We start from the raw sequence: 18,969 nt of genomic DNA on the forward strand, positions 1-18,969 counted from the left end.
GGAAAAGGAACATCAGGGTGCTTCTAGTTCATTGGGAGTGGAAGCCGAGAAACAGCTGGGGGCTCAGCCCTCTGGGAAAGAGACTGACTGCAACTAAGCAGAATGCCAAGGTCCAGCCAGCTGGTCTGGGAGTCTCAGAGGCTTCCTGCAGCAATAGAAAGGCATGTGCCCCATCTGCTAAACTAACACCTCCAAGTATACAGTAGGCAGAGTGAGGTGGGTGCTGGGGAGGCAGGCACGTGGTTCACCCTCAGAAGCATGGGGGCCCTCTCTGTGATGAAGCTGAGCTCAATCTGTAAGTAAAAACCTCAAAAGAGATGCACGAATCCTAATGAGGGCAATGACCGAAGTATCTTCCAAGTTCACTTCCCTGAGTGCTGCTGTTTGGAAGTCAAAGTTGCCTTTTCCTGTGGTGCTGACTGTGGTTTCCATGCTTCTGGAGACCCCCAGATGACTAGTGGGTTCTATGTGTTGCCTATTCAGTAGTCACTCATGGCCAAAACCCCCATGGTCACTCAGGATCACTTTGGTCAATCCCATGCAACCATCAAGTTGTCATAGAGACAAAGTGGAGGCAGTTGCTTTAGGTTGACTGCTGATCCTTGTGCCTACAAGTGGCATTTGATGGAACCAGAAGAATGAGGACAAGTTTGCTCATGTCTGGTCATCACTACAGCTTTATCTGCCCAAGGATCTGAGGGTGCCACACAAAGTTCTTGAGGGTAAAGAAATCACGTGCACTTGTAGGCATGCTGATGAGTCATAGTTGGTGGAGCACAGGGAAAGGAGCAGCTTGGAGACTGGTGGGCCCAGAGGGAGCAGGGCCTTGGTGTATCGGGGCTGGATCCCAAGAGCAGTGGGGAACTGTGGGAGGCTGCGGAGCAGATTTACTTCTAGATCCCTCTGGCAGAAATGCAAGGAGTCAAGAGTCAAATCATTAAGAGGTTTTAAGAGTAACCCAGGTGAGGGAATGATGAGGACCTCAGTTACACCTGCATCTGTGCAAGGGGAAGGTAAATGCAGTGCTTGCACAGAGCAATGAACAAAGTGCAATGGGCACAAAGAGGCAAACCACAGTCTGTGGCCAGCTCAGACAGCAAAGCCAGCAAGGAGTCCTCAGGAAACAGGATTAGCTTCTCATTAGATCAATCCAGAAGGACCTGTTGGATCAGGACCTATTTTGACCTCTGATGCAATGGTGAGCTTCCGCTGGTTGTAAAAATTATTTTCCTGGGGCACCTGAGTGGCTCAGTGGTTGAGTGTCTGCTTTTGGCTCAGGTCGTGATCCCAGGGTCCTGGGATTGAGTCCTGCAGCCGGTTCCCCACAGGGAGCTTGCTTCTCCCTCTGCCTGTGTCTCTGCCTCTCTCTGCATGTCTCTCATGATTAAATAAATAAAAGCTTAAAAAAAAAAAAGACTTTTTTTCCATCAGGTGTCAACGTCAGCAAGTCCAGCAGAAGGACAGGATAGAATGTGTGTTTTATGCTTAGTCAGTGAATATCAGCGAGTCTAGATGAGGCCCCTGAAATTGGATGGTTTGGTTGATTCAATCAATGATGACACTCATTGATATTTTGATATTCAGTGCATTTTGGCCCCTTGACGCTCCTTTCTTCTGCTTGTGGCACCGGCATTACACCTGTTCATCAAGGCAGTAGGCTCTGGCTGTGGCTCTGGCTCTGGCATCCAAAAGGCCAAGATAGGTTCCTTTCTCTTTCTTAGTTTCAGCTTTCACACCTGCAAACTGAATAATAGTAGTGCCTGGCTGTGGTGAAGTTCAAATGAGTCCCGGTCCCAGTGCGCAGTGCCCACCTTGCAATAAACTCCAGAATGTTAGCCTGTGTGAGGCTCATTACAAGGGCCTTCGCTTTGGAATGTTTTCATCTCCTTGTATCCAGAGGGCTCCCTGGGATGTCTGCATTTTGGCGAGCTGTGTCAATGCCCGGGTTGATGGTGGTGAGTCCCTGACCGACCAGAAAGGCAGCCACCACACCATTGCTTGGCTAGCTCCCCCTCCCCTGCCCCGCCTGCCTGCCCTTCCAATCCTTTCTCCTCTAGATCCTTGCAGAATGTCTGGAACAATGGAAGGAACCTGTTTGATTACAGTCAAAAGTCTCTCCGGGAAGCTCCAACACTTTCAGGGTAATTTGGCATGATTTCATGGAAGTGAGCCTTGGGGAAAATTCAAATGTCAAGCATAATTTGGTACTTGAAACATGAAAGAAAAAGCCTTCTGATTTCTTTTCATCTACATTTTCCCTCCTGCTCTCTGTCCGGCCTTCCCTCTTCTCTCTCAGGGGTCATTACCCCACAGCGGGGGTTAGAGGTGAAGCAACAGCAGCAGCTGGCAATCTTTTAACTTGCTCTCTGTCGGCGTCTGGCATGGGCAGTCAGCTTCCCCACTCACCCGGGCATCTCTGCTGACCCCATTTTCTGAAGGCCGGCTGGGCAGGAAGCTCTAATGAATGTTCAAATCTCAACAGGAAGATCAGCGATTACTTATACACGGTAGATGATGATCTACAGTTCTATTAAAATATTATCTATGTGTTTATTTTATTGAAAAGAGCACAAAACAGAGGGACCTTCTATCTTTTTCATGTTAAAGACAATGCATTGCCAGGAAGACCCTCTGTGCACCTGCCACATGACTTTGGACTACCTGGTTCACCAGACCTTGAAGGTTAGGATACCAGATCTACCATTTCTTGGCTGTGTGACCAGCAAGTTGCCTCACTGTGCCAACCAGGTGCTCCAGAGATGAGCCACACTACACTTAAGCTGAAATAGGTGCCCCAACCTAACAAGCAAAGAAGGAATATGGCAGCTGTTCAGGGGCGTCTTGTAAATCTCACACCAAATGTCTGCTCTGGTCCACACTAACCAACAACTGCAGGGAAGGAGACTCTGGGACACATAATTCCATCTTGGCTAAATTGGCACAGAAAAGTTGTGGTATGGTACAAGGACTATAAAAAAGTATATTGGTCAAGGTGCTGGGTGGTTCAGTACGTTAAGCATCCAAAGTCTTAATTTGGCTCAGGTCATGATTGCAGGGTCATAAAATTCACCCTGTGTTGGGGTCTGCATTGAACATGGAGCCTGCTTAAGATTCTCTGCCTCTGGCCCTCCCCTGACTTGCACATGTGCATTCTCTAAATACATATGTATATATATTGGTGAGGGGCCTCGCTGGGTAGGATGTTCAGTTATCATCAATTGTCATTCCTCTTATGTTTCCCTCCTATATCAGCCATACTCAGATAACAACTGAGTCTTTGACTTTGACTAAGGGGTAGCAGTGAGGGGAGATGGAGAGCAAGATGGGGATCCTGTGTGTGTGCGTGTGCATGTGTGTGTGATACTGGAGGTGGGCAGGAGATGGGTGCACGCCATTCTGAGACTAAAGAGTATAGACTGGAGGAAACATACTTTGGATGTCCTGGGATATTTTTTTTTAATCCTTTTCTCATTTTTTAGTGTGGATGATAGGAAATGTTCCCTATTTTACTGATCCCTACTTTACTAATATAAGCATCAATCCGAAGCTGGGGTGAGCTAGCCTCTGAGGGAGCTGCCACCACTCCTGCCCTCCTTCATTCCTCTGGTCTTTTGTTTCCATGGGGTTCATGGCAAGAGCGTGATCTGGGATGTTTTTATCAAGCATCTCCTTTTTATTGAGGATGGTTTTCCCATCCATACTATGATGGGACATTGGCTTTGGAGCAATGAATTGCCTTAAACACTGGAACACTCAGGAACGGGGAATTGAATTTGTGTGGGAAATCTTGGGACACCATCTCATTATTTTATCCTGTTGGGAATTCTTGGTGCCCAGCCGGAGATGTGGAGAGATGTGGAGTTTGCTTTGTACTAATTCCTTCTGGGTGGGATGTGGGAGTAGATTCCAGTCTTTCAGCAGTGTGACAGAAACTCATTAGTGTGACCCTAGAGGGACAGCACAATATCTGTTATGAAAGCAGGGCTTCACTTACCTGGTTATCTTGGGTCTCCCTGAGTGCTCTGCCTGTGGACCCATGCAGTTGATTTGGGCCCTAATCTGTCTGTCTTTCTACCTGCCACCTGATAAAAGGACATTACAGTTCTATTGACTACAGGACATATGACCAATACCCACTAGTTGATCAGCTTTCCAAAGACCTGAATGACAACTGTAGAATTTCTTCAAAGTAAGAATTTTTCCACTGGCACGTTTCAAGATCAGTTTCTCTTTTTTTTCTGTGTTGCTGTGGCCCCTGACTATGGTCATTATTCCCCTAGTCCATAAGGACATTTGGATGGTGAGCTACCTCAGTGGTTGGGTTTGTACCATATTAGGTTATCACAAGTGTGCAAAGATAGTCCTTCCTGCAGTGGTATGATCTTTCTTATCTCTAGAGCAGTGGTTCTCAAAATGTCATCTGTCATTTCTGGACAAGCAGCATGAGCATGACCCAAGAACTTGTTAGAAAGGCAAATTCTTGGGCCTCATCCTGGACTCACTGAATCAGAATCTCTGGGGCCCAGGAAACTATTTTAACAAGCCCTCCAGATGATTCAAATGGCAGCTAAAGTCTGGGAAATACCACTGTGTGGCTGGGAACAGACTGACTTTCTTGACAGCTGCAACAGCTGCTCATTTTGCTCCCCCAGTGCACAGGTCGGGTGCATATGTGATGTTAGAGAGATCCAGAACATTCAGACAAGAGAAGCAAGCTTTTCTTACCACTGCATTTGTCCGGATTCTTTGTTTTTACAGATAAAAACTTGGAAAACCAGACGAGTGGCGGGAGAGAGGGGGTTGCCCCAAATCACACAGTTAGTAGCAGAAATCAGAATGGCTTCTAGTTTGCTGCATTCTCACTTCTGTGTACTTTCCATTCTAGGTGCTCACCAGGAGGGTGGATGGGTGGATGGATGGATGATAAGGAGGCTTGTTGGCAGGAAACAGTGTGTGTTGGGGTCAGGATCTCATTTAAATGCTATCATTTTGTAGGTATGACAGTGGGACAATTATTGCATCCCACCCGCAAAGTCCAAAAAATGGGAACAACAATCCATGTGCTGCCAACCTCCAATGAGATGCAAGAAGATTTGCAAATGGTAACGTGCAATCTGTCCATGAAGCAGCAGCAGCAGCAGCAGCAGCAGCAGCAGCAGCAGCAGAGGCCACTACCATCTTTCCTCCCAGTGTCCAGCTGTTCCGGCCACCTAGCTCGGGCAGTCAGGAGGGAGAGAGCACGCCTCCGTGTTGTCAAGGGGGGCACGGGATGCTCACCGTGGGGGAAAAATGATTCTTTCCTTTCATTGACTAATTCAGATGACAGCCTTCCCCATTCTGGTTCCAGCCCTATCTAAACCAGTGAAACAACCACTTATGTGATAATCATTTTATCACTTGGCTGCTATTGTAAATAAGGGATGGAGGCCCCTGCGCTGGGCCATCTTTACAACAGGTCCATCTAAATGCAAATGCAGATCCCCTGCCAAACAGAGAGGTGAAAGCTTTCCTATTAGCAGGCAGGAGATAGGAGAGTTAATTTAATGCTAAAACATTCCCATGCAGGGAGAGCAATTTCCCCTGTAGAGCAGTCGCCTCATTTTCTCTCCATGACCACTGTGCCCATAATATGATAATTTTTACCTTTTTAAACTTTGCTGAAGGAAAAAGGACAGTCATCTATCTTTGGAAATAGCTCCTTCTGCATTCATTTTATCTACAAAAATGCAGATATTTGTCTATTTGGTGAATGAATGGCCTGGAAAGCGCTGGAAGATGAAGATGACTTTGGTCCTGGGATGTGTCAGGATTCAATGCCTGCACTTGACTCTGTGAACTCCCCGCAGGCAGGCCTGCCACGTGACGGTGTTCGCCAGGCCTACGCCAACCAGCTCTGGTTTTCTTCTGCCATTGAATCAATCTCCCTGAGCCAAGAGGGGAGGAATTGAGAAGGAAGATGGAAGGAAAGCATACGGACAGCCAAGGCCAGTCACATACCATTATTTCAGCCATGGTTGAGAGGAGTTAAAGCGGGTCCTTCTTCCTAACATTCTGGGGTCAGATGCTTTTAAGCTGTGTGACCTTGAACTCTCACTTAGCCTTGTCTTTTTTACCACTGTAGGGATTGCACACGATCCAAGTCAGTCCCTGGGTAGAGAGAGAGAAGGGAATGAATGCTCTCTGAGCCCATATCACAAAGCTTCCGTGGCCTGCTTCCCTGCATGATCATCAGCATTTCAGCCCTCTGCAATCCTGGGATAAGGCTGATGTTAGACCCATTTTACAGATGGGTAAATGGGCTCTGGTGCTTGTCTTGCTCAAGGCGACACAGCTAGTGGAGAAGCTACAGTCAAAATGATCTTCATTACTCACAAATCCCACACTTGTGAGTTTCCTTACTTGCTAGAAGTTATTTGTAATCACCAAGTCAATATTCATGGCTCTTTTGAAACTGTTTGTGACATGCACAGAAGAGCAGAAAATTTGAGTGGCCCAACATACACCTTCCCAGATGAGGTTGGATGAGGTGATGCTCTCTTTGTTCCAGTGCTCACACTGTCAACAAGTGTCCTTTTCATGGTCAATTTGGTGCCACATTTTCACAGTTTCGTGTTCCCACATGCCAGAAGGTTGTGATGTGCTTTATGGAGAAAACACTTGTGTTAGCTAAGCTTTGTTCAGGCAGAGTTATGGTGCTATTGGCTGTGACTTCAATATTAATGAATCAACATTATATATTTATTAAGATGTCTTGAAACAGACATATGCATAAAACAAGGTCATGTATTAATGTGGTTGGTGAAAATGTTGTGACCAGAGGCTCACAGGAACCTAACTGTATTTCTCCAGGAGCCAGGGTTCAGTATTTGCCAATTCAGTGTTCATGGGGACTTTATAGAACATGATTACCATGAGTTGAGAATCTATTGTACTTTAAATCAATTCTGTTTGCCTCTTCTGTTGTCCTTGAAGAAGGAAGTGGGGAGGCTGTCAGAGGAGTCTGGCCCCTGCCCCATGGTGCCCTCACCCCAGCCAGAGTTCTATTCTTCCCTGGTAGGATGAGACCTGCCCAAGCCCCCGGTCAGCTTTTCCTGTGCAGAGGATGAAAGTGAAAATTTGCTGCTTCAAGAGGCAAGGGCCTGTTTGCTTACTAGCTCAGTGATCTTGGGTAAATTACCTGCTCTGTTTCTTCCTCTATAAGGTGGGGTTCTTAATACGACTTGGCAGGGTTGCCTGAGGAATTAGGTGAAATTAACATATATAAAGGGCTTAGCACAGTGCATAGATCATCATAAAACTTAATGATTATTAAGATAATCACGAAGATCTTGGTTTGGAGTTATTTTTGGAATGCTAGAGCTCTAAGCACTGCTGAATCCTAGGGGCTGGTTATTCTGGCCCTTATCTGAGCCTCCCTGTTCCTCTCTGCCTTTCTTTCCTGCTGCTGGCCCCTTTCTGATGGCTTCTCTGAGCTTCTATGCACCTGGACCTTACACGGTCTGGGTCGTCTCTCCAGTGCCCAGGCCCTGCTGGCTTTTTGTGGGTTGAAGCAGGTTTGTAAGCCCATACTCAGCAGACTCTACCCTCATTCTGCAGTTGTGGGCATGTGGCTGAAGCCACCTGAAGAGTGAAATCACTGCCCCTCTTTGACCATGCGCTTTGCTTGTCTGGTCTCCAATTCCAACCACTGAATAGTCGTTGCTGAAGGATTTGCCCCCTCTGAGAAGGGAGTACAGAAGCCCACCTCAGGGAACAGGAGGGAGGTTAGATGATACTAGTGTGTACACTCCACCTAATTGAAAGTGCAATAAATGCCAGATTTCTTCAATGAAAAATCTAAATAAAACTCCATGACCCCAACTGGCTGAGGTCAGTCTGATATTTGGGATGTGTCCTTTATTTGACTGTAGAAGAACTCGAAGGTTTACACAGTCTCATCAAAATCAGAATGGGATGCTCCCTGGGGGTAGCCATGACACTCTTTGGAGCGCTGTCTAGCACTGCCTAGCAATGCCCCTGAGACCTCGTATTGGTAGCAGACTTGGTGACAGGGATTAGCTTCCAGAACACCCATGTTGCTGGTGTCCCAAGGCTTGGCCTCGTGGGCTTCCTTGAAGCCACACCCTAGGTAGGTCCTGACCTCTCCAAGCACTTGTAGGTACAGGCATAGAGCTCATCCTCTAGTGGGACTCCAGATCCTGTTTCTATTCCCAGCCCTGAGGAGCAGAGGCTGGAGGTGAGTGTGGTAGAAGGCAAGACTCCCAACTAATTTCTTACTCCATTATATCAAGTAACCATTTGAATGATTCCTGTAGCAGAAGCAGAGCATGAGAGTGGCTATTCTGAAATCAGGGAAGACAGCGAGGAGATCCACAATGGAGGTCATCTGGAGGGGTGTTGGGATTGGTTCATCATAGAGAACACCTCACTGTTAAGGGACCTTTCTAAAAATTCTGGACAACTGCCCTTGGACTGTCTCTTTTAGATTTAAAGAAATAATTTATTTATTATCCAACAGGTTCATGTTGAAAAACTGTCTTGCTGCTGTCAGTTAATGAGGTTTATACCTTTCCACCTGGGCTGGGGCTATGGTGTTCCCAGTAGTGATTGGAAGATGGGGAAATCTCCGAGTCTGGTGGTGTCAGGTAGAAGGCAGCACTCGCATTTCATCCTTGCAACGACCCGGAGTTAGGTGGTAGCGCTACTCTTATTTTACAGATGAATAAACAGTAGCTTGAGAGTTAAGAGACATGTCCAAGGTCAGATGAGTAACTTTGGTAAAGTGGCAAATCAAACTGAGGCAGGCTGAGTCTAAAACTACTGTTCCCAGCCACTAAGCCCTTGTAAGAGGTGTCAGAGATATGAATCAGGCACAGAGCCTGGCCTGCCCTCAACAGGCTACCAGTCTGCTGGGACTTTACAGTCTATTTTAGTTTGCTTCTTTTTTTTTTTTTTTTAGATCATGGTAAATGCCAATGAGGTGTCCTAGGATGCTGTTCGGGAAAATAGGCTACCCCCCTCACAGGGCTGGGCCTCCAGAACACCCATGATGCCACTGTGTGACACTTGCCTCCAAGCTGTGGCATATTGAAACGGGCGGGGGGGGGGGGTCATTAAGTCTTTCTCTGGAGAGAGTGGGTGTTAGGAGCAGAATCAAATAAAATCAGGGTCCCAGAACCAAGACCAATCAACTCTTCTTTCTGAAAACCCAAGAGCTGCCCTGGCTCCCTATCTTTCTATTGGTTTGGTTGTCCAGCTTTTCATTGGATTCCCTGAAATGTCCCATCATCATCATCACCATCATTATCTACTTAAGCTCACTCAAGTTGTTTTCTACTATTGCAATCAGAGCAAGCTGGAGAAATACACAAATCCATTCTTTAATCCATTTCATCACTATTTTCTGCGTGCCTTGGCTCTGCTGAGTGTCAGCCAGACTCAAAATAGCTCCAGGATCCTTACCAATTAAATCACCCACTGCCCAGGCCCCAGGTTTTCTTGTGTCAGCCCTTTGGCTCTTTCTAAGTTTAGAATCCTTCAGAGCATGTCCAAACAATCAAGGAGGTTGCATGTCTGAATCCAACATGTTTCAGTGTGGCTGCTATTCTGTTGAATCCACCATGTAGACATATGCAGAATGAGTGAGAATCAAAACAGAGGGCCGATGGTACAAGTTATGATCAAATTAAAGGATTTGAGAAAGACAGCAACAAAAATCATGCAAGTAAGCATAGCACTGAACACAGCATTGCCCTGAAAGGGCAGTGGACTCTCCATGAAATAAAGTTGGGTGTCTGGGACACCTGGCTGGCTCAGTTGGTAGAGCATGTGACTCTTGATCTTGGGGTTGTGAGTTCAAGCCCTATGTTGTGCGTAGATCCTACCTGAAAAAAATAAAATAGAGTTGGTTGGTTGTAATCTAGAAAATGTCTGTGAGACTCATGTTTTGGAACCACTGATCTTCATAAATATCTTTTTTTGCCCACTTAAGCCAAGAAATATGAGATGCATACCCTTTCCTCATAGTAGTTAATTTCCCTTGTTTATTAAGCTGGCAGTAGGCTCCGCAAACCTTGTTCTTTCTGACCCTAAAGCCTATGAGTTCATTCACGATACCGATATTCTTAAAACTTTAGCATGTGTAAGAATCACCCAAAGAGCGTCGAACATTTCTGGTTTGGGGTCCTCCCCCACAGAGCTTCACATTCAATAGATCTGAGAGCAGCATCCAGGAATATGCATTTTTTGATCAATACAAGGACCACGATTTGAGAAATATCTCAGTACCTTAGCTTGCCCTCAGAAAGGCAGCACTTATGAAGAAAAAAGGAGTTATGTGATAGCCTAACACACTCAGAAACCTTTTACAAATTGGGAGAGGAAATTATACACAGACCAATTTTCCTAAAATAGTACTTGATCTTGCTTTTTGTTTCCTTTCTGAAGATTGAAAGTCTCTTTTCCCCCACCATTTTCTATGGGACTGTGACATTTTTGTCAAAGATTATTATTTCAAATAAAAAAATAAGAAGTATTTCCACTCCCACAGCAGAAATGTGAGAGTGGGATAAAGGTAGTGGCCAAGGCCTCACCAGTGAGGAACAACAGGATCCGATTTGTGCATCCAGCTTTCATCTATCAGAGGGGTTTGCAGCCATTCCAATTTATTTTACAGCGTTTCACACTTTCCGTGGAGAAACGGTATATTATTTCCAGTAAGAATTGGATGCTGGGGATGCAGGCCACATGTAAGCCTCCTCTAGAGATGCTTGGAGGTTTTCTATTTGCCTGGAGCCAGCCTGCTCTGTTTTCCACCCCACTTTTCTTGGAGGGATCAGCCACTGATCAGGCAGGAAATGGGATTTGAAGTGCCATTGATTTACTTGGCTTAGCTTTTTTTTTTTCTCTCTCTCTCTCTTTTCTTCTCTGTGCCCAGGAAAAAAAAATATATACACCAGGGAGTCAGGAGTTGTATAGGTTTATCTGAAAGAGTTGCTGAGGTTGAGGCAATGTAACAAATTAAAGAGATAAAAAGACAGTCTTCAACAATATGGATGACTTATAGTAACTGTTCCCTTTTGGATGTCTTTGCTCCAATTAATACTTTCTACAGCCTTAAGGTAAGATTATAAAGTAGGTAATAAGATCCTTTAAATCCTACTGTTTTGAAAGAATCCTTATTGTCTAATTCCCTTGGATTTTCTGTAATGCTTTCAAGAGGTTTCAAAGCCAAAGTTCCAGAATTAGAGGGCTTCCTCCCCTTCGGTCTGGGAGATAAGTAAAAATAATTGATTCTTCAGGGTCCTTAATTTGTCAGGATTGCAAGCAGAATCCTCAAAAGATTGGGGTCCATTTGTTACATAAATGTTTCTGGGATGAAAAAAGCTGAAGGCAGAGTAGGATTTGAGTCAGGTAGAGGAAAATTCTTAGGATTATTCACATGTGTCTATGCTCAAAATTTTAAATGGGTCTTACGCACATTAATAAAAGTATTTTTACAAAGTTCCAGCACTGCCAGTCTGGATGCTAGGCAGGCCACTTCATACTCTGGCCTCCTTATCATTTCTGTTGGATCCAACATTGAATCTGGAACCAGTGGCTTGGAAGTTAAGTTCTGGCTCTGCTCTGGACCACATGATGCTGGAGGAGTTGTTCACCCTTTGTTAAGGGGAGTTTCTCCAAGTTTAGAATGGGAAAAAGAATGCCCATATTAGAGGGCTACTGTTTACCTATGCACCCAATGGCTGTCATCCTTGAGGCCGTTCCTCTATTCCTTCATTCATCCTTAAGCCCCAAGCATGTACAGGGCTCTCAGGTATAACAGCGACTGAGCCACCAGGTCCAGCTTTAAGAAGCTCAAAGATGAATGAGTTGACGTGTAAGTGAACAGCCAATTATGACATAAAGAGTTCAGATTTCTGAGAGAGGTAACAATTGGGGGCACAGGCAGCACAAGGTCACCTAATGCAGCCTGCGAGGGGCGGAGTGGGGGTGTTTGTGGAACATAGTGTTGGTTGCCAGCCCAATACCGTCCTCTTTTTCTAGCAGACTTGATTCTGTTCCTGTAATCTGTGCTTCACTAATCCAATCATGGTAATCCCTCTCTTGCTGCTGATTGATTTAGGCATGGGTTTGTTACACAATGCTGGTCACTGAGAATTGAGAAGGTCTAATAGAGGATTCGGAGAAATGTTTTCCCACTCTTAAAGGGAGGCGTACATGCACTTACACACACACACGGAGGGAGGGAGCCTTTTTCTTCCTCCGGGTGTTTGCTGTGACCTTGTGTTTTGCCTGAACCTGTAGCAGCAAACTGACCACCAAGAGGCTGAGAAAAGAGGTGAAGGATAGTAGAGCAGAAAGATGGAAAAACAGGTGTCTTTGATGCCCTTATAGAGCAGCTGAATTCACCAAACGGAGAGAACTCCTTTATCTCCAGACTTCCTGTTTTGTGAGATAACACTTCTTTGTTCTATTTTAAGTCAGTTGAGTCAAGGTTTCTGTGATTTCAGCTAAAAGAGTCCTGGCTGGTGATGCTGTGGTTGGTTTCTGAAGAAGTGGGGATACTCAGGGATGAGAGAGGGGAAGGCTATCCTGGGCGAAGGGAGGCATACAGGTAAAGGCTCTGTGGCTTTGGAAAAGAACCCAACTCACTGAAGAAACAGAAAACAAATTCTTTAATTAAAAATTTTATGTGAGGGAGAGCAAAAGATGAGCCTCGAAAGATGGACAGGGTCTAGGTTAAGAAAGTGATTGTCTGTCTTCGTAACAAAGAAGTAACTTCTCTTTGTGGAACTATGAAGAATTGTACACAAGCATGGAGTCCCTTCTGGCACTGATGATCATCTCCAAGTCAGGCCACGGGGTTGCGCAGCTCTGTGGAAATGTTCACCTATATATTCCATGTGTGTGCCAGTCCCATGAGCATAGCACATCCTGGGTTTTGCCGGGCTAGAGTGTGAAGAGTTGCCCCCACCATTCTTTTTTTTTTTTTTTTTTTAAGATTTTATTTATTTATTCATGAAAGACATACAGAGAGAGGCAGAGACATAGGCAGAGGGAGAAGCTCTCTGCAGGGAGCCCGATGCGGGACTCTATCCCAGGACCCCGGAGTCACGACCTGAGCCAAAGGCAGACACTCAACCACTTAGCCACCCAGGTGCCCCTGCCCCCATACAGCAGCCTTAGACCCCATGAGAGATTCTGAGATGAGAGGTGGTCCTCGATGTAGTGGCTGTCGTGACAGTTCCAGGGGCCACTTCTTGCTAGCCTCGTCCTTCACTCTGGTCAGTGCTCAGCCAACCCCAGAAAGTTAATTGAGGCCATGTTCCCATAGCACATCCTTTTAACTCCCAAGGCCTCAATTCCTGTGATTTGCTAGAAACTAATAATGAGTGTGCACACATCATTACATCCAAATCCACAAAAAGGTAAATACTGCTTTCATTTATGACAAGGCAATCACACTCTGGTCCAGGATGCTAGATGCAGATGAGCTAGGTCCACTGCTCTTACAGAAAGATCTTAGCTTCCACTCTATTATTTGAATTTGGGGAAAAAATCAAAATGCTTTTCATGTTCTGTCTTTATGCTTCTGCCTGTTTTCAGAAATGGGAAATCTATATTTTTGTCCTTTGATGAATGAGACTCCGATGGTAGTGACCATTTTCTTATTTGGGAGATGTGTGTGAAGGCAAGGCACACAGATAGGCCGATTTCCATGAGGTACTTTTAGTCCACTATGGGACAAAAGTGGGTGTTAAGGGGATCATAAATAACCCTCTTAATTCTGAGAAGGTTGAATCCTGATGATGATGGAAAGCAGTGCCAGAAAGTACAAAGATCTGCCGTTAACTGGATTGAAGACAAATCACTTCACATTTCTGAGTTTGTGAGTGCATTCTGGGAAACAGCAGCTTCTAGAGTCCTGAAGTGAATAGGGCCAACCCGGGAGCAAAATGGCGGTCCCAAGACCATCCCCCTCTAACCCCCAAGGTGGTCCATTTGAGACCTTTCAGCTGTTACCAAACTGCAAAGCCACTTTATCTTCATGGCTTGGACCACTTGGCCAGCTGCCTGTCTAGCCTGTGACCAAAAGGGTTGTTGACAGCTGTGGTCAGGCACAAAGTACCCTGCTCTGTAAAAAGAGGTTGTGGAAATGGAGGTAGGGTTTTCAGACTGTTCAGAGACCTTTATCTGGTCACTTTGCCGTTATTGCTCCCCTCTCTCCACAAGTTCAGCTGATCCTCATGATTTGTAGATTCCGTATTTGGAAATTCGCCTACTCATTAGTATTTACTTGTGACCCCAAAATAAATACTTATGAACCCCTGACAGTCATAGACATGTGCAAAGTGGTGAAAACTTGAGTTGCCTGCTACACACATTTCCAACTAAGTTCAAATAAGATGACCCTTGGCCTTCGTGTTTTAGCTCTCATGTTGTAAGCAAGTGTCCTTTTCCCCATCTATCTGGTGCCACTTTGCGCGTGTGTGTGTTTGTGCTTTTTGTTGGTGGTTTCCTTGACGTCCAAGCAGAATGCTAAAGATGTCTAGGGTTTTGTTGGTGATTTCCTTGACCTCCAAGCAGAATGCTAAAAATGTCTAGGGTTCTTCTAAGTGCAAGAAGGCCGTGATGTGCCTTAAGAAGAAAATATGTATGTTAGATAAGCCTTGTTTAGGCATGAGTTATAGTGCCATTGGCCATGAGTTCAATGTGAATGAATCAACAGTATATATTAAACGTGCTTCTTCAAACAGAAACACACATAAAACAAGGTTATGTATTGATTATTTGATGAAAATGTTGCAACCAGAGGTTCACAGGCACTGAACCCTGTTTTCCCTTAGGAGTTATGGTTTACTATTTAATTCAGTATTCACTAATTCAGTGTTCACAGAGAGTTTAGAGCATAATAAACTGTATGGACTGTATGTTTTTTGTTACTTTGTATGTTTCTGTTACTTTACCATAGGAATGTTCTGTTCATGTGGAATCTCTGAGTTTCTAGAGCAGTCTTTTTGAGAAGACCCAGGATGAGAGGTGACCCAGCCTCTGCTTGGTTAATTCTGATGGGGTGCTTATTATTATTATTATTATTATTATTATTTTAGAGAGGGAGAGGGCAAGTGGGAAGTGGGGGAAAGGCAGAGGGAGAGGGAGAGAAAGAGAATCCCAAGCAGGCTCCACTCCACATGGAGCCCAAGGTGGGGCTTGATCTCATGACCCTGAGATCATGACCTGAGCTGAATCAAGAGTTGGATGCTTAACTGACTGAGCTACCCAGGCACCCCTGAGAGGGCGCTCATTTTTATAGAATGATATTAGCACTGATAATTAGAAAATACTGTCTTATATAGAGCCAAAAAATCTCTTTGAAGCTGTTCCTCTTACTCCTAATTCTGCTTTCTGGGGCCTCATGGGTTAATTTGGCTTTGCTGTCTAATATATTACATCCTACAAATATTCAAGATGGTGTCCTTCTTCTTCCTTCTGTCTCTTTTCTCTTCCAACTCTGTATTCTTCTTCTTCCTTCCCATCTTACCTCTTCTTGACTCCTAGACTCTGGCTTTTTATATCTACTCCTTATTCTGAGCCCACCACCTCCCTACTCTCTCATCTGTTCCATGTGTGACATGGCTCTGTTCATTGCCCATTGTTCAAAAGTGTAGAGCGCAATCACTTTTCCATCTTGGTTGCATCCAAATATACCTTAAATTCCCCATCAAGTCTCACTTTAATGTATTTGTAGTTGCCTTTCCTATTCAAATATGTCACTTGATTCCATTTACTAATTCATGTGAAGTTGGTGCCATTTAAACCAAACTCTTTTAAATATACCTGCTTCGGAAATGGGCCACCCATACCCTCAGGGCTGAAGAATGACTATGATAACTGTGGAAATTATCTGTGCTCATAAGGGATCAGCTGTGGCATTTTTATGCTCTGGTTACATGTGTAAGATTATTGAGACTGGGTTCCCATTAATGAGGTACTATTTATAATTTTCCAAAAAAAAAAAAAAAGCTCTAAAATTGTTATTTAAATTCCACTTAGTTGGGCAGCCCAGGTGGCTCAGTGGTTTAGCACTGCCTTCGGCCCAGGGCATGACCCTGGAGACCCGGGATCAAGTCCCATGTTGGGCTCCCTGCATGGAGCCTGCTTCTCCCTCTGCCTGTGTCTCTGTCTCTCTGTCTCTCTGTCTCTGTCTCTCTCTCTCTCTCTCTCTGTGTCTCTCATGAATAAATAACTAAAATCTTAAGAAAAAAATTCCACTTAGTTAACATACAATGTGATGTTAGTTTCAGGTGTGCAGTATAGTGATTCAACATTTCCATTCAACACCCAGTGCTCATTAGGACATGTGCCCTCCTTAATCCCTCTCCATCTATTTCACTCATCCTGCCACCCTGTCCCCTCTGGTGACCATCCGTGTGTTCTGTACTTAAGAGTCTGTTTCTTGGTTTGAAAAAAACCCCATAATTATTCAATATTTGTATGTAGAACAAAATGATTGCTACAATAAATCCAGTTAACAAAAAAATAGCTCTAAAAAAAGGAATTTTGTTATGGAATGAGGTATGTAAAGAAGGCTTCCTTGTGTTGTTCAAGAAAGGAGGGATTATTTAGAATGGATATGTGTGCATGTGTATATGTCACTAAAGGGATTACCGAGCTGAGGGTAGGGAGAAGGATTAGAAGGTATGACATATAACAGCAGATTGAAAGAATACCAAATGTGTATTATGGGCTCTCCCTTACTCCACATGATATTTCAGTGCAGCTTCCACTGAATAATTCAAGACTAGAATTTAACCGATATCTTACCTAGAAAGGTTTATGAATGGGATAAAATAGAATTAGAAGCCTTGATCCCACCGGGGACTATGTATTCTCATTCATAATCATCAGAATTGTTCTTTCTGTTTAAAACAAGAAGGAGAACAAGAAGGAAGATGTGGATGGAGGAAAAAACCCACTTATCAAGACTGAAAGAAACATGGCAAAATCAAATAATTAGACTATGCCTCAAAACTAGCACATTATTAGATTTTTGCCTTAGGAGTTTGTCCTTCTATCTTTCTAGATGCTGGGACTCATATGTCAGTAAGTCCTCAAATACATGGTAGTGAGTATTTCACATCCAGGGAACTAGGAACTACACTGAATATGTAATTTCTGAACCCAATAGCTGTCTGAGGGCTGCCCTGTCTTCATACTAAATGACAAGAAGCCAACTTCTCAGCAGCACCGATACAATCTGTTTATCCCATACTCCGGTGGGACAGCTCCCCTGTCAACCTGACTGGCTGGAAGCATATTCTTTGCCTGCAGAAGCAGAAATGAAGTGGGACTGAAGAGCAACTGTTCTAGTCAATCAAACAATAAGGAGGAGTGTTCTATGAGTACCTGGGTGGCTCAGTCTTTTAAGCATCCAACTCTTGGTTTCAGCTCAAGTCATGATCTCAGGGCCCTGGAATGGAGCCCCCGAGTTGGGCTCTACTCTCAGCGTGGAGTCTGCTTGAAGTTCTCTCTCTCTTTCTCCCTCTGCCCCTCCCCCCCTGCTCATGCACACACACTCTCCCTCTCTCAGAAAATAAGTAGATTTATCTCTACAAAAAAGAAGTGTTCTAAACCTTCTGGTGAAAAATAATAATTAATTGTGTACCTGATTCAAACTCCCTCACTTCTCTCCTACTGAATTCCAAGCTCTTGTATTCATTCATTTTTTTCCTCCCACTCATTTCTTAATTCCTTGGTTGATTGATCAGTTTGTCCACTCAATTTTCAGAACCGTTTATTGGTATTGCATTGTTCCTAGTCCTCTTAAAAATTCTGGGTGCACTTACATCCTTGGGTGCAGGTTTCTGTGTTTGGCTCTGAGTGTATGTTGGAAAATTGAAAGAGGTGAGGACATTTGCAAATTAATAGCCACTTAATGGTAGCCACTTAATGGTAGGATGACAGAAATAATTCAGCTAATTATTCAGATAATTCAAATTATCACTTGATAATTGAATTGTGGTTTGTCTGTTTTTTTTTTTTTTTTTTTTGATGGGGACAGAGAATAGGTAGTTTGCATAGAGGAAAGCAGAAAAGTTTTATTTTTTAATATTTTTTTGATGGTCACAAATCAGAGAAAAATTTTTATTGCTATCGTTCAAGGTAATGTGTTGTAAAAGATTTCATACTGGCTTATTTCAGACCAAAACATTTGCTTACTCTGGTCCAGGGCATAACATGGCAATAAGTTTGTTGTCTAGAACACTTGTCTATGATGAGAATTTATTAACAGTTGTAAGATTTTATTGGTATTACATTCCAACAGTGTAATGTGATCTACAGCCCATATTTCTCTCTTATGTATATAATTGCTCATATTTATGGGGCCGAGCTAATGAGTAGCTCACCAATCCAAGGGGTCAGTCCTCTCTTGATGGCCTTTGGATTAATTCACAAACATTTGTTTCCCAGCCCCTGTGCACCATAGGATTGTACACTTGATGCCAGCAACCGGCCGTTTATTTCTTCCTCTACTGGTGCTCTTCACAGAGCCTACCATATGCCTCTGCCATGCAAAGTCTAGAAACTTTAAGAGTGAATTTCAATGGACACCCAGCTCAGCCCCAGTCTAGGCTCATCTGCTCTCTCTGTCTTCTTTCTCTCTCACCCGCTCATTTCTCCTCCCTTCTCTCCCTCCTTGTTCTTTTTTTTGTCTTTATCTCTTTCCTTTCTTCATATATAGATGCTGACAATGGAATTACCCCACATACATTGCTTTATTGCCTTTTAAGAATGAGCTTGGTTGCCCTTAAAATGTACCAAAGGAGACATCTCGAATGCACTTTCCTTTGACATTTACGAACTTTGCTTGTATCAAGTCCCTATGAATAGATGAGTATTGAACCCCTAGGAATCCTCTTCCTGAGGAACACTTAGCAGATACTCTACAGGCGATCCAGGTGCCGA

The 18,969-nt window shown here is 44.2% G+C and overlaps 1 long non-coding RNA gene across 1 annotated transcript; it reads right to left on the reverse strand.

Annotated features, from left to right (window-relative positions):
* Positions 1 to 9,361: 9,361 nt before the first annotated feature.
* Positions 9,362 to 11,865, reverse strand: LOC119876329. Its single transcript, XR_005360306.1, has 2 exons — positions 11,730 to 11,865; positions 9,362 to 9,884 (listed from the first exon to the last, which is right to left on the reverse strand). It is a non-coding gene; the product is annotated as an uncharacterized LOC119876329 (long non-coding RNA).
* Positions 11,866 to 18,969: the final 7,104 nt, after the last annotated feature.

The sequence above is a fragment of the Canis lupus genome, chromosome 6 (genome assembly GCF_011100685.1).
Source record: "Canis lupus familiaris isolate Mischka breed German Shepherd chromosome 6, alternate assembly UU_Cfam_GSD_1.0, whole genome shotgun sequence".
Taxonomy (NCBI): Eukaryota; Metazoa; Chordata; class Mammalia; order Carnivora; family Canidae; genus Canis; species Canis lupus.